This window comes from Bradysia coprophila (assembly GCF_014529535.1).
Source record: "Bradysia coprophila strain Holo2 chromosome X unlocalized genomic scaffold, BU_Bcop_v1 contig_38, whole genome shotgun sequence".
NCBI lineage: Eukaryota > Metazoa > Arthropoda > Insecta > Diptera > Sciaridae > Bradysia > Bradysia coprophila.
In genome coordinates, this window is record NW_023503327.1 from 925,848 (window position 1) to 942,087 (window position 16,240).

General features: G+C 34.3%; 1 protein-coding gene and 1 long non-coding RNA gene across 5 annotated transcripts in view; one reads left to right on the top strand and one right to left on the bottom strand.

The window, feature by feature from the left end:
* LOC119069630 (eye-specific diacylglycerol kinase) overlaps window positions 1-16,240 on the top strand; it is a 194,842-nt gene that overhangs the window by 14,614 nt on the left and 163,988 nt on the right. For all 4 annotated transcript variants that reach the window (XM_037173729.1, XM_037173732.1, XM_037173730.1 and 1 more), the window contains exon 2: window positions 8,098-8,463. The gene's annotated coding sequence lies outside the window, so the exon portion shown is untranslated. The remainder of the gene's footprint in view (window positions 1-8,097; window positions 8,464-16,240) is intronic.
* LOC119069651 lies at window positions 428-9,108 on the bottom strand. Its single transcript, XR_005086366.1, has 3 exons — window positions 9,096-9,108; window positions 1,554-1,907; window positions 428-712 (listed from the first exon to the last, which is right to left on the bottom strand). It is a non-coding gene; the product is annotated as an uncharacterized LOC119069651 (long non-coding RNA).

Sequence of the window (16,240 nt, forward strand, 5' to 3'; positions counted from 1 at the left end):
CAACAACAACAACACGAGCGAACAAAGTAGCAGTGATTCATAAACGTAGTTACCACCTTAATAATTGTAGTTTGGTTGCTAGGGAGAGTATTGCCGTAGAATATGGGTTTGAAAATACAGACCTCCGCCAATTGCAATAGTTTTGTATGACCAGTTACCTCAGATCAAATTTTTAACACTTTGAGGCAATAGAGAAAGGACCACTCTAATGCCTGAAACTACGATTTTTTCTTGAAACTAGAGTTTTCAGTCTTAAAAATTGTAAAGCAACAGACCGTTATTGGCGGAATGTGCCCTTAAGAGTGATATCGCCAAAACTTGAACCAATTTTGGGGAAAATCAATACTTAGGTTCAGCGATCCGGGCGAGCTATAGCGCGTTGGATTCGTCTTTCAATTCTAGACAATACGTATCTTTTCCTTTTTGCTATTAATTGTGTACTTTTGGTGTAAATTGGTAAAATGCAGGCACATGTCATAGGGTAGGGAAAACACTTTTTTAGTATTAACTCGAGGTAGACGATTTTTTAAAAGTTGAAATGTTGTGCGAATGTGCGCCTCTAAAAGACCTATCATTAGAGTATAGGCACGAGTCGGTGCCACTGTACGTTCGGGAGTAAACAATGAAAGTATGGTCGATTTTCGCACAGTACTGCTGGCCTGCAACAGAACATTTCCGTGAAACCGACTATGGGGTGTTGTAGCTGGACACACTCACTATCATCCCACGTAAACTAAACCTCAGAAAAATTGTGTTGCATTCCAGGAAGTTGCACGAAGTAAAGAGTTGCCCAAACTTAACCAATTTTTTCATAGTTTCGAGTTCAACGAACGGCGTTAAAGTCTGATTGTGATCAAAAATTATCCTTAAGTTATGCTATTTGCATTTAGTGATCATATCATGAGGCCAGGAACGAACAATGCCATTATTCTTTGTCTATACATACCAGAGTGGTTTTTTTTCGTATGTCTGAAAATTTCAATTTCAAACCGCCTCAAAATATGGTATTAATTAGCTGATTCCAAAAATATGTTTTTTCTAATTTTTGGAATCATTTTAGTGATCCGGAAAAATCGTCAAAGTTTGTATGGAAATATATGGGAAAATTTTTTTTACATACAAACTTTGACGATTTTTCCGGATCACTAAAATGATTCCAAAAATTAGAAAAAACATATTTTTGGAATCAGCTAATTAATACCATATTTTGAGGCGGTTTAAAATTGAAATTTTTAGACATACGGAAAAAAGCCACTCTAGCTGAGTGTAGACAAAGATTAATGGCATTGTTCGTTCCTAGACTCATGATATGATCACTAAATGCAAATAGCATAACTTAAGGACAATTTTTGATCACAATCAGACTTTAACGCCGTTCGTTGAACTCGAAACTATGAAAAAATTGGTTAAGTTTGGGCAGCTTTTTACTTCGTGCAACTTCCTGGAATGCAACACAATTTTTCTGAGGTTTAGTTTACGTGGGATGATAGTGAGTGTGTCCAGCTACAACACCCCATAGTCGGTTTCACGGAAATGTTCTGTTGCAGGCCAACAGTACTGTGCGAAAATCGACCAAACTTTCATTGTTTACTCCCGAACGTACAGTGGCACCGACTCGTGCCTATACTCTAATGATAGGTCTTTTAGAGGCGCACATTCGCACAACATTTCAACTTTTAAAAAATCGTCTACCTCGAGTTAATACTAAAAAAGTGTTTTCCCTACCCTATGACATGTGCCTGCATTTTACCAATTTACACCAAAAGTACACAATTAATAGCAAAAAGGAAAAGATACGTATTGTCTAGAATTGAAAGACGAATCCAACGCGCTATAGCTCGCCCGGATCGCCGAACCCTTGTTTTAAAATTGGTTCAAGTTTTGGCGATATCACTCTTAATGAATTACTTTCGCAGCATCGAATGTTGGTTATTGTCAATGCACTTTCTCTATGCAATAATTGCGATATTCACGTAAAATCAAAGAATATTTTTGGGAAAGCGTTTTCATAGATTTTTCCACATTTTCCTTCATTTTCCCATATTTTCTTTGACTTTCCAAAAAAAATTGTTTGAAAAAATGCAGAAAAATTTTGAAAAAATTGGGAAAACCTATGAAAGTGTTTTCCCAAAAATAGTCCCTGCGTAAAATCATGTAATCGAACATACTGCAGTGCGAAAACTGCTGTTTAATGGTCAACTTTTGCATGGGGCAGGTGATAAAATGACGTCTTTAATCTAACATACCTCTCGCTATAAAACACTACATTCTCCCAGCTCATCGCTTATTTTTGTTGTTGTTAAGAACAGGATGACAATAACCTCTCGAATGTTATAATTTTTTATGTTTCATTGTAAAGCACCTGTTTCAGTTGTGATACACTACCATGGCTTTACAATTTATCAAAAATGTTCATTTTACTGTGCTCCGAAACGAGAGCTTAATAATTAATTTATTCCTTTACAATAGGCGAATAAGAAATTTATTGCGGTAAAAGCACGAAAATGCAACTGTAATGGCAGTTCGGAATTGCTTACGAATATAATGGTGAAAGTTGTGGGTGGGTTATTGCATAGATGATGCTTTCAATGGAAATTTTCTTTTCGGTATTTGAAAATATCCACAAATTTTGAAAGTTTCGTCTCGAATTATAACAATCCCAGAGTGAATTCAATTAATTTTTATCGCTCTGTTTGTCCTCAACATAAAATAATTTCTTTGAAATTGTTTTTGGCGACATTCCAACGGTTTTATTAATTGTATTCCATGCACAAAACACATCAAAGTCGAATGGGAATTTTTGCATTTGAGTCTGTGAAATGCACTTAACATTTTCGGTTTTGCTTTGCTTTGTTTGTTTGCATCACGGAAATTCTTCGCAAAATGTATGCGTTGAAATTAGAGCCAAAATTCTCGGTGATAGTAGTGAGATAGCCTGTCGGCTACTACTATTCAACACCACGATAAACCACGTTATTGTGCACGGCAAACAGAACCACTGCCATTTTCGTATATGTCAATATTGAAAATTGAAAATGCAAAGGAATTTCGTTTGGGGGCGAATGTTATTAAATGCTACTGCCTGCAATATTAAAGCAATTTGCGAGGCAAATAGGATTTGTAGATGCATTTCGGTTGCAATGTGAAAACGTAACGTTCGCATGTGATAATTGGTTATACTAGTTGATCATTTCAGAAATTAATTACGAAAACTTGACTTGATTGTGCGTGTAGTTTTAATTATTATTTTACTGTGTAAACAATTTGAAAATTGAAAATCACTTAATTTTACGTCTCTTGTAGAGGATTTACGTTATTACTATGATGTCTCAACATAGTTCATTATGATATGGGGCATCAATAATCTTTTGTATATTACACAAACACGAAACCTAAATGTCAAATTACCTGTCTATTACTCCCAATGGAATAATGAGCTTGGCTTCAAACCTCTAACTTGTAGGCCGATGTCTTAGTTACATTTTATAAAATGAACATTTTGTTCCCCCCGAAGTATTAGGTCGGACATAAAAAAAAAATGTTTTTCTACCAATGACTAAATCAAAATTACTCGGGCTTTTTTAATGTCGCGCTCAAGGAATTTGTATCGGTTCATTGGATTGCAGAAATGCAGACATTTCATATTGGTGAATTATAAGAAAAATGAAATTTCATTCATTTAATTTTGTTTCAAATATGCTTTAAGAGCGCTCACCCCTTGTCAAAATTCTAGCCTACATTTGTGCGCAAAAATATTCGTTTTTTGATGATTTCTCTGAAGGAAAATCTTTTTTTGAAATAGTAAAACCATTAAAGCATGCAAAAATGTGGTACATTTAAGGGAAAAAATGGTTTTTGAGTCATAACTTTACCCACTTGGAGAAACCCTTGCAAAATGTGCATTTTACACATTTTGCAAAGGTTTCTCCAAGTGGGTAAAGTTATAACTCAAAAACCATTTTTTCCCTTAAATGTACCACATTTTTGCATGCTTTAATGGTTTTACTATTTCAAAAAAAGATTTTCGTTCAGAGAATATTTTTGCGCACAAATGTAGGCCAGAATTTTGCCAAGGGGTGAGCGCTCTTAATAGAAACCTCAAACCTATTCGAAAAATAGAGCTAAATGAATGAAATATCATTTTTCTTATAATTCGCTAATGTGACGCGTATCGTTTCTGCATTTAACTATCCATATAAAAAAGTTCCGAACACATATAAAGACTGTTTGATGACTAAATGTATCTACGTCACATATCGCCTATAGCTTAAAAATTTAATTACCCCAAATTATAAACTTATTGTTTGTATAAATAATAGCAATAACATCGTGTTTGTTTATCATTGTGTTATTCATTTATTAATTGACAAAATGCGTACCGAATTGAATTTTCCAATTATAGATAAATTCCATAACCTAACAAACACTTCAGCTTATTAAACGTTGAATATTTAATAGTAATCACTCCAGTATTATAATTAGTACATGTTGGGCTTTCAAAAGCTAAATCATTGTTTTCATATTCAATAAAAGAAAAGAATGGAAATTACATCGTCAAAATTTCATCGTGTTGTTCGTCATTTATAAATCTTACCGATTCTCCCGTACACAACTTTTTCGATTTTATTCCAACCGTTTTATGATTTTATTCCAACGTATCTACCGGTAATGAATGTAAAATACTTTCGTTTGGATAACGTTATATATGAAAAAAAAACGATGAAGAGAAGAAAAAATAAGCAGAAAGAATAATAACGGTAACTAGAAGCGATAGCTTAAAGCCGTATGAAGTAAATAATGGATCAATCATCAACATCGATTCATCACTCCATTGTCATTCATACGTAATTTTACTTCATCTACCAAAAACTTTGTGAGCACGTTTTCGTTCGCCTATATTTTCTGTGAGCTAGGCTAAGTGTGTACGAAAAGTGGGTGTGTGTGTGTGCGTTCCGTTCCTTTTCGCAGTAATACATATAAAGTTATTTTGATTAAAAAGGGCACATTAATACATTAAACGAAGACATACAAGTGAAACGAATAAAAAAAATGTCACCGCTAGATTATCCAAGAAGATGTATTTTTTTCATTTCATATGTTCCCCATCCCGTGCCCTCCAACCACCCGTCCTCAATTTTATATGTGGAATATATTTTACTTCTTTTATATGAAATTAATGTTAAAATGCGTCAGTTGGTTGGATTCATGTAACACGAAATTCGCATGACATTTCATGGAAATTATTGTAGCTCGTGTTTTCTTTCATCTAAAACTCCAATATTTTCAATATTTCCACAAAAGAGCAATGTGTACGCAGTTGGCCAGATTCTGTTGACGGATTTTTGGGCATAATCCACTGATTCAAGGATAATTATTCCAAGTAGAGGGTACTCGTACCGAATGTATGTATTCTACTGGCTATCGTATGGTAGAAGGTAGAGCGTACTCTAGCTCACTGGCTTGGGGCAGTAAAAATCTGTTTACCTCCCGCCAACATGTTAATTAACTTACGTAATTGCTTGTTGGTTTGACTTGTGGGATTTCTCGATTCGTCTTCGGCTCGCACTACAAACCTTACACTTTCCAAAACAACAAGATTTAGGTAGGTGAATACACCATGGTTGCTCGTGGAATAAGCCAATCGTTTTTCAGAAACGTTTCACGACCTCAGTAGAGGGGCTTTTTGTCGGGGTGCACAGGAGTCTAATAAAATACTTTGCATCGATATTCAAACACCAATTTATGCAACATCTAAAGTTTGAAAATTTTGCACATTATGATGCTGAGTTGCATAAAGGTTTCTAAAGGTCTGAGTTTATTCTTAGTTGTAGACAATGTTCTACCCGTAATGTTTCATCTAACTTATACATTTCGTACGTGAGTAGTTCTTGTTGAGTCGTTGCATGTAATCTTCTTAAGGACTTCCATACACTTTTCTGTTGAATTTTCAAGGAATTCCATCAACTTTTGATTTGAATTTACAGGATTTTCAATAATCTTCTTTTTGAATTTTGAAGGTTTTCATGGATTTTCTCTGGTTTTATGAGGATGTTTATCGATTTTCTTCGATTCTGTGAAATTTTCCGAATTTTCTGATTTTCGAAATTTTTGAAGGATTTTATTGCCTAACCACCCGGAAAGTTGTAGTTACATGTACATTTACCCCCCCCCCCACGGAAAGTGGTCATTACATGAGGGACCTTTTTGTGACCGTGAAGGAAAGCTCTTTCCCTACCAAGTGAAGGAAAGCTATTTTCCTACCATGTGACGGAAAGCTCTTCCGTCCCAAGTTTAGGAAAATTCTTCTTTCACAGAAAAAATGCATCATCTGAAATATTGTTTTGAATTATTGAGCGCTGCAATCGAAATATTTGTTGTTTTATTGGTGATACCATAAATTTGTGGCTTGAGTAAATACGTAGAAAGCACATACATGACCAAATTGATTTAAAATTTTTGAAAACAAAAATAATAAAAAGCACGGAATTGAACGCGTAGGCCATATAGGTCTTAGCAATATTTTATTTTTGTTTAATTTCAATGAACACTTATTGGCCAAACAATTTTAATTTTCCCTTTTTCAAAAACAAACACTTTTGCTTGTGTTTTACATTTATTCACTTGACATCACCACAAAATTTATTGAAACACCAACAAAATCAACAAATATGCAGCACCTTCATAAAAGAAGTAGCATGTCAACATGTCACCGAAGCAGTGTTGCCACTGATGTAGCATTAGTGATGTTTTTGGGATCAATAATTTTTGAAGAAATATGAGCCGATTCACTACTGAGTAAAGTTTATTTTAATCTGCCGTGGCCGATTTCATCAGTGAACTAGATTCGTTTCTAAACGTTTCAACGCTTTTTTGTTTTTGTTTTGTTTCAATTTAGATTTGTATGTATACGAGATGCGAATTCATTTTACATTTTATTTCTGAGCTGATTTTCCAGATCTGGTAGGCGTAATACAAATAATGCGAACTAATTCATCAATTATCAATATTTCTATTATTTATTTTTATATCGCCTTCGGCTCGGATATGCAATTTCTACTTTTGTCAAAATAACATTTTACAGACTTCGTTGCTTAAAAACACACTTGTGAGTTCGGCTCGTATCACAAATTTTCTGGCTTATCTGCCCATCGACTATGATGCTGGAAAAGTTTGCGATTTTTGACAGCTCAGGCGGGAAAATAGTCATTTTCTCCCCTTCATTGACGCTTCGGAAACCTTTGTTGTGACAAACGTTGTGTTTACATCGGCAAAAAAGTTGGAAACGGCATTTTCTCACCCTCAAAATGACATTTCCAATTTTTCTTTCCTCGTTATAAATAACAAATAACTCTTTCTTTTTTATTTCGATGCGAGTCAATTTGATTGAAGGAGAGAGGTACACCCGGTACACAGTACGACGTAGCGCGAACAAATTGCTGTATTTAAAAAAAAAGCAATTCCCTAGCGTTGATTTGCTTTCGACAGTAGGCGATTCATCAAAGGCTAATAAGAAATTGTTTACTTTTTAAATATTTCTTTGGGTATTTCAATTTCAAGTTTTAAAATGTTTTTTTTTTTTTTATTGAGACGAGAAAAAGGAATTCCATTTATTTCATCATCACAAAAGAATTATAATTAAAAATTTCGGTTTCCGAAAATTTTTCCCACTAAAATTTAAAATAAAAAATTTTACGTAAAAACCGAGGGGTAAACAGCTCTTGAAAATATTGTGACAGGATTAAATTTTTATAACTATTTTCCGGACATACGGCTATTTTCAATCAATTTTATTTTTGAATATTTTTAGATTTTCAATCATTTTTTAAAATGATTTTCCGCTGCAATAATCTGCGATTTTTCATGACTCTGATGACATAATATTTTCCGGAATTGTTTTTCCCCTCGAGTATTATAACTTGTTGATGAGCAGGGGTTATATCAATCGTTGCATTGTTATTGCTTGTTTTAATTGAAAAACAACCAGGACGAACAAAAAAAAACACTTTGTAAATATTTGAAAAAGTAATTAAAAAAGGAGTACAATTTTTGTGTATAATTTTATTGATGTAACTGAAAATTCTCTCTGTGTTTTTTTAGAGTAAATGGAAAAGATTTAAAATTCGAATAAAATAATTGAGCCATTCCTCTCTTGTATGTGCATAAAGAAATGACAAAGTGAATAATAAAATTGAATACACGCAGTACTGGTACAAATATACTGAGAAAAAAGCGTTAAGATTGTGTCGAATCGAAAAATAAGGGAAAATAAAAACGTGAACAATTTTGCTGACTTCTACCAGTGATCGGTTAAATAAGAGTTTGGTTTTTCGAATTTTTCTTTTCTTTTCATTATCGTAAATGTGTATTACAATACCGTTGGAATAATATATTAATTGGCTCGATGTCACCTTGGGGGGCGTTTTCGCCCCCACGGATATGCATCAGTGCGTATTCTTGCTAGAGGTGAGTGTTTTGAACTGTTCATAGATTTTATTGTATTTTCCGTTTTCTTCTCTTGTTTTTTTATTAATTTTGATTGAGGTTTTGGAGAAGAAATAAAATGTGCTTATTGTTACGTGATCTACGAAATGATTCTCTTTTGATACCACGGACGGTTAAATTCCGATGATGGTTAACAGACTCTCATCCATTCATATACAGACTCTGAAGTTTACAGTTATGGTGAAATTGTTATTTACGCATCTGTTGTGGACGGTTTATTTTAGGCAATTTCACGAGTTGTAGCCCGAACGAAGTGAGGGCGACAAGCGAAAGTGCCTATAACAAGTGCGACCTTTCACGATGAGGACCTAAATTACGAGAAAACTTTCAAAATTTATGCCCAAGGCATGAAAAAGCGATTATTTTATGGATGTCAAAATAACATAGAGACTGGCAACTTTCACTGATAATTATTGCAAGTTGAGACAAGACTTCATATAGTTCAATACAAGATGGGTGTGGAGAGTCGATTTAAAAATCACATGTTAGGTGAAAATTCCAATCTCCCTATGACAAAGCACTGTTTTAATCTTAACCCGCACTTCACTCGCTTACTCACTGTTTACGCTACACCATTGGAACGAGAATAGAACAGTTTTCATTGTTTTTCGTAAACTATGAGTAAACGAAGTAAAGTGCGGATTAAACATAAGGTGACAGACAGTGCCGTAGAAAAAAAGCCAGTCGTTTTTACTTCGTTATGCAGCCGTTGACAGCTGTTAAATAAAACAAAATAACTGTCAAGTAAACGGAAGAAAAATTGAATAAATTCTGGCTCTGTTTACTGAACAGTTCTTTTGTTTTTCTGTTAAAGAAACGAAAGCAAAACAATGTACCTCTATTGCGATATCAGACGTACAAACTTTTGTTTTAGCCAATATCGAGTGTTTACAGATAGACGCAAAGGTCAGCCAAATTAGTCGTTCGCCATGTTTTACTAGCTTCACACCACTTAACCTTGAACAAATTCTTCGCTTCCTCATGAATCCTAATCTACTGCAGATTTCCGGAAAATCATTTTCCTAAATGTATTTTTGTTTGCAGCCGTCTTCTGTGGTTGAGAGTCGCATAATGTAGTGCTAAAGTATACAATCTCATCTCGCATCGATATTCCCAAAGCGATTTGGTTGAAGTTGCACCGCTTGAAATAGTCATTTGTGCACCATCATGTGACCCAAAAAAGGTGCCAGATATTTTAAATTTCGTTGGCAAAGGATTCTCAATGATTTTCCGCCGATTTTCTATGATTTTAGGAGGATTTTCCTCACCGTTGTTGTTGAACTTTCATGGATATTCAACAATTTTTAATAATTTTCTTTTTGAGCTTTGATGACCATCTTGGATTTCCGATGAAAAGATTTTTTATTTTTCAAAAATTTTCAAAGAATCTCGCTAAAAATCATTTATCACCGAGGTGCATACACACGTGGAATTTTGAAAACCGACACATTTTCTGTTTTGTGGCTTACTGGTTTTTTGTGTGAATTTTGCATGTATTTTTATATGGAGAAATTAAGAACTCAAGTAAAACACAGAAACAGAAAATGTGTCTGTTTTCAAAATTCCGCGCGTGTAAAATCGTTTTTCTCAATAAAGGCAACGCTAGTTTCAATTTTTTTCACTGTGTTGGGAAAATGTCCTTTGATATGGTTATGTGATAAGCGATTGTCGCAACTTCTTATTGGAAGCATGAAGAAAAAGGAAAATTATTGAACATGCCGACACACATTCTGAAGTTCATACAAAAATAAAAATCGAGATATTGCTCAAAGCGGCGAGCTTTTTTCGACACAGAATTTTATTTTTATTTTTACATGACATAACGAGAACAACAACTTCAAAAAAATGAATGTACACATCGTGTTGTATACGTATACACAGCAATTTTTTTTTTGTCATAACAACTCAATTGGAACATCATCAGAGTTCTATATCAACTGTCAAAATATATCAACGGAATAAAAAAAAAAGAATTCAAAGCTAACAATGTGACATATGAACTCAGTCTAATTAGCTGGGTTTTTTTTTCCGGCAAATATTATAAAATTTATTTCCAAAATAAAAATGTATCATGGCTGTGCAAACATACGTATGACTACCATACATCGGAATAGGAAGTCAATTTTTCCAACCCCTCAGGCGTTCAATGTTCTCTATAAAATATGTAAAAACATACGCTACACGTAAAGAGCCTTAACAAGTTATACAGCACACACACATCGCACACATCGTTATAATGTAACTGCGTCATGGACATTTTTCGAACCCATTAATATTTAGATTTTGCACGAAATATACACAAACATCACAGAGAGAATACTTTCTCGATTAAATTGTTACACAATTCTGACTATATTCGCGCGTCTTTCTGTCTACTCATACCGTGTTTCATATTTTGAACATTTCAAGTGTCATATAATTTACACTTTGCATGCTTGACAGACATTATAAGTGAAATTAGAATTTGTAAAACTACAAAATGGAAATTTGTTGCTAGGTATCTCCGGTAGAATTGCGAGTTTTGAGTCTACACCATGGTGTTGTGGTACAATCAAAATTCTTCTAAGTGTGCCGTCATGGGACACTTAAAATGTATGTATGCGGAGGAATGCAGACCGGCGAAGACAGAGATAGAGGTTTTGTATGATGATGATGATGGAACTGAGCACCAATTGAGTGGTTTGCACTCTAAACTAAAAGTGTAGAACTTCGACAAAGGTCATCCATTTTTTAAATTAAAATTGTCATTCTATAAAAATAGTTAAATGCCGAAACGGGACGTGTGACAGTAGCGAATTATAAGGAAAATGAAATTCTATTTTTTAGCTTCGATCTGAACAGGATCACAATGTTTCTTCTTCTAAACCATCAACAACTTCTATTTAGCAAAGCTAAAAAAATAAATTTCATTTTTCTTATAATTCGTTAATATTAGGCGTCCCTTTTCCATATATCAATATATCAAAAATCCAAACCTAAAAACTGTTGGATCATTAGGCTTGTCACATTTGATCGACTTTTGAGCATTAGTAGTGGTTAGAAAAAGAAAGATATTCTGAAATTGGAATTCATAGATTTTATGTATCAGCTGTTCATTAGTTGAAGTTGTGCTATCTCTCTTTTAGTGACTTTTCAAACAACTGTTATTTACATCCAACCAACATACACTTCACCCACATTTTCCCCATGAAAACTGAATAAAGAAATCCGCTTCAATTCTTCTCCAATACACGGTTAAAACGGAAACTGTGTCACTGTCGATGGATATCAACAGTTCTCATGCAAACGATTCATTTTTATTGACTTTCCTATTTATTTCAAGAAACCCATGTCCGGAACGCTGTCGAATAAACTTAGAATATTATTGAGATATTTGAGAATTGATCAGGAAGGAAAAAAAAATATTTTGTATTATGTGTGCGCTTGTTCAGCATACAAACGTCTTTATGATAAAATTCAAACATAAACCACATGAGCCGCAAAACCATTTCATACATATGAATGGCCATAGAATTCATCTCCTGCAAAAATGTTCAATGAAAATTCGATTTTTTTTTCGCTGTACATTTCGAATAACAAAAAGGGCTTTGAAGTTTCATATCGCAGTATCATAAATGTTTGAATCCATTTAATGAATAAGATAGCGCGCAATACGCGAGGCAATACGTTAATTAAAACGACCATACAGAAATATTGAACTTTCGTTCGTTTTTCAATCTGATTGGACGGAATTTTCAATTTAATAACAGAATATAAAATTGGCAAAAGTTCTTCACTATTTTCATTTTAATCATCAGCAGTAATGCTACCGTCAAGCGACCAACACATTAAAATTGATAAAAATCAGTGGGTGTTCCTGATGTGTAGTGAGGCAAAATGGTGACGAGTTTTAAAGCCGCACCTCGAGTACTAACTAATGTTTTTCACATAACCGCAAGTTTGGAACGACAGAAAACATATCAAGCTAAACTAAAAGCATAGTCTCGTTCCCTAGTCTTTTAGTAGTAAATTCAACTTGGTGGGCGTAATGTGCGAAGAAATTTTGTAACTGATTTTGTTTATCTAGTGGTAAAATGTCCGGACGTCGTTGCTCATTACTGGCATATTATAAACAAAATGTTCTTCCTGACTTACGACGACCCCTAACTTTTACCTTTTTTCAGTCAAATGTTCTCTTAATAGGAAACCTCAGTTTGCCTCTGGAGGTTCTCAATTTTTCACAGCATCATGGAGAGATTCTCTCCATAGCTGTCGGAGGTGTTAGTTACTATTTTTCATTATATTTCTGGAATATCAAGAGCCATTCGTTAAGTTGCCATTCATTTTCCAATATTTGACGTGACAAGTTAGTAGGACTGGCAAAACAAGAAACTGTCAAATTTTTCAATTTTTCTGATTTTCCATACAGTTTTTCGTTACGTGTTACGACACGGGGCTAATTTCGTAAATGTAGTACCAACATTTATTATTTGCCGGACATATGACTGGTATCACTCGGTTCACAGACCCAATTTTTTTTTTAGCAAATTCAGGTGCAATTTTGAAGTCAATAGACCGATGGATTTACTGTATACACCGAAATTACACACGGCGAAAATGAAAGCATTTTCATCTGGTGTTTTATGGGCTCCGAAAAAATAGTAGACGTCGAGCTTGTTTGGGCAATGTTATTTGGACGAGTGGAGAGTTGCTTGTAAGTTTTCTTGTGTCCTAGCGAAGCTTTGTAGAAATGGAAATTACTGCAACAATCATCGTATAAATTCACAACACCACACGGAAATGATTCATAACCCGATGACATTTGCGGACATTTTCATTCTACTCGTGGCTTCACGAGTACGTCAAACAAGGACGTAATCTACTATTACAGACTGTTTTCGTTATTAAATGGATCGATGTTGTATTGTTTGCTGTTCAAACGATCGGACTGTGTGTGTGTGTATTGTGGGAATTCGGTTTTTATATAAATGGTAACAGTGTTCCATTCAAGTGAAAATAAATTGAAAATAATTCCACTATTCCACATCATTGGTTCGGTAATTAAATTTTCAACAATATAATGTTTACCATGGTGCACTGACCTAATACATTGTCCATCGATTATTCGATAATATTATCCTATGAGAGGAAGCACATTATGTTTTGCAGGCGGTAGTCGATCCGTGTTATTCTCAATTCTTGTATGGCAAAATTGTCTTGCATAATTTTGTGAACATTTTGTCACGATGGTGCCCAAAACTGAAAGACAATTTTCCCAAATAATTCAATTTGTTGTTATACAATGTCATGCAATGTCATAAAAATCAGTTAAGATTCACTCGATTTGAACACACGTTTACAATTACTGTTAGAGGCAGTGAAATTTCAGCAAGAATTTGCTACAGCTGTTTCTCAGCTGATCCACATAATCAATCAACACTGTTTATATGTCTTTATACGGTTTTACCACTGCAATGCGCGTGCATGTAGCACATTGCTTCCATACGGTTTTGATCACATGCTAGAACTTTTTAAAATATTCTCAGAAAGCGCATAGGGCATACGTATCATAATAAATTCGTTTAGTACTTCATTTGTTGAAAGCAGATGTCGTCTGGTGGTCGATCCAAAATCTTTTAGTTCATTCGTTTTTAACGTTCCATTTACTATATTAGCTAGAGTTCGTTACTAATTTTCTCGCTGTTGTTGCTATGATTAGCCGTTTCTGAAAGGTTAAAATAGCGAAGTTGTTCTCTTACAATATTTTTCATTGATTTTATTTATGAGATCTTATATGAATGTACTTTAAGGCCTCGCAAAACATCTCTTCCGTCTCTATTCGTATACATGTTCAATTCACATCGCTCGTGTTATTCTTGCATTAAAAAATTATTATTTTTTATTAAAATAATGCGTTCACTTCCTCCGACGAAACGTTTTTTTTTTTCGTCTTCTAAACGCGACAATAGCGCTGTTTTGCCAGGAGGTAAACACACACGTTCTGTTCTCATAAAATAATAATAATTTTATCGATCGCTAATATGGAAAATTGACCTAGTTTTTATTCAGCATAATTTGAATTTTAATTTGCATTTCTACGTTTGGGAAGCGTCGTCTCTTAATTGGCTTTCTCGGCAAAAAGAAATGAAATCAACGTCGAAATTTGAATCAGAATTTGTGTATTTCATTTGCATTTAATTCAACCAAATATTTTATTAACAGAAATAAGTCGAAAAATGTGAACTAGAAACGGTTCCGTTTATGCCGAAATCATTTTCGCTTTCCAGATACAAATGATAATGCCACGGTTTTGACTCTTTACGTACATAATTTCACTCAACAAAATTCTTCCGGCTAAAGTGAAAACAGGAAAAAAATCCCCGTAGTTTTATGCAGATTGAATAACAGTCTGCTCTATGCAAGGCTCTATAGAATTAATTTAACTTTCTTTTTATGAATAATTGAAGTTTACTTTTGAGTATTTTTCTGTTACGAAACAGGGGAACGTTTAAAGCTCTTAGATTTGACAATATTTTCGAGGAGTTTTTCTTCCGTAACGAAATTCAATGAATAGGGTAAACAGGTCGGGAACGAACCCGCTTTATTTTAGGTATGACATCCTAATTTTTTTTCTCTTTCAAGCACACATTTGTGTCACTCCTTTTTCTATTTCAGTGCTATTGACTAGCTGAGGGACACAAAACAGACCCCTTTACCCCATGTAGTAGATATGTAACTCAGTTTTCATACACCGAAAGAGGAAGCTGAGTACGTAAAGGTCGCCTAACATTGCGTCCGGTTCTGAAGATCGAGGTGTTGACTCGCACCCAATCTTCACGAAAAAAAAAAGTTTCGTGCAAAGTTTATTTAACCTGCAGATCTGCATTTTTCGCGCAAGTTACACCTTTTTCAGTCCACCTGCAAATAAATTCCGTGATTTTTATGGCTCGTGCTCGTGAATCAAAAATGTTTTCTTTACACTATTTACTTTTAACATTAGTTATTTATCCTTTCTGAACCAACAAATTAATCCATTTTCCTCTCTCGCTTTCTCTCTTTTTATTTATGACGATGCAGTGCACATTTCACAATGAAAAATCCATATGCTTTTACATTCTTATCGGCGAAAGCAGCACATTTGTAGCCCATTCACCCGATTCATTCTCCTGAAAATATTAGTTGCTGAAAAGTTTGTTTTTTTTTTGCTCGATAAGAACCTGAGAGGATATATGAAAAGCGACTTTGTTTGCTCTGCATAAAAAGTATATTTCTTCCGTAAGAAGTCCCTTACAAATAAGTATAACTTTAAACACAAATAGAGAGCATTCTCGACCTATTGTTCGAATAAATGAAACTTTGCTAGTGAATATTTAGCACAAAATGAAAGAAAAGCAGTTGTTATATGTGTAAAAACGATAATTATGTGGGAAGTCGCGGGAAAGAACGATTCAATCGAAGAAATTAATCATTTAAAAATGAATATTCTTAAATGGTGACGGTGCTTTATGGAAAAATGTTTATTAAAGGTGGATGGAATGATGAGGGGAACCGAAAAATGATCAAAAAGGCGGAAGTGATGTCCTACTTCTTCTCCTCCTATTTATGGATTCTGTTGAAAGTCTGACGATAAACAACGCTTGCAAACACTACTTAAGGTTACATAGACCCAATGACATTGTTTCGGGTTCACAGGGCCGTAAACACAATAATCGATGTGCTATATTTTCCCAAAGCCATCTTTTCCTGCACGTCTCTTAAC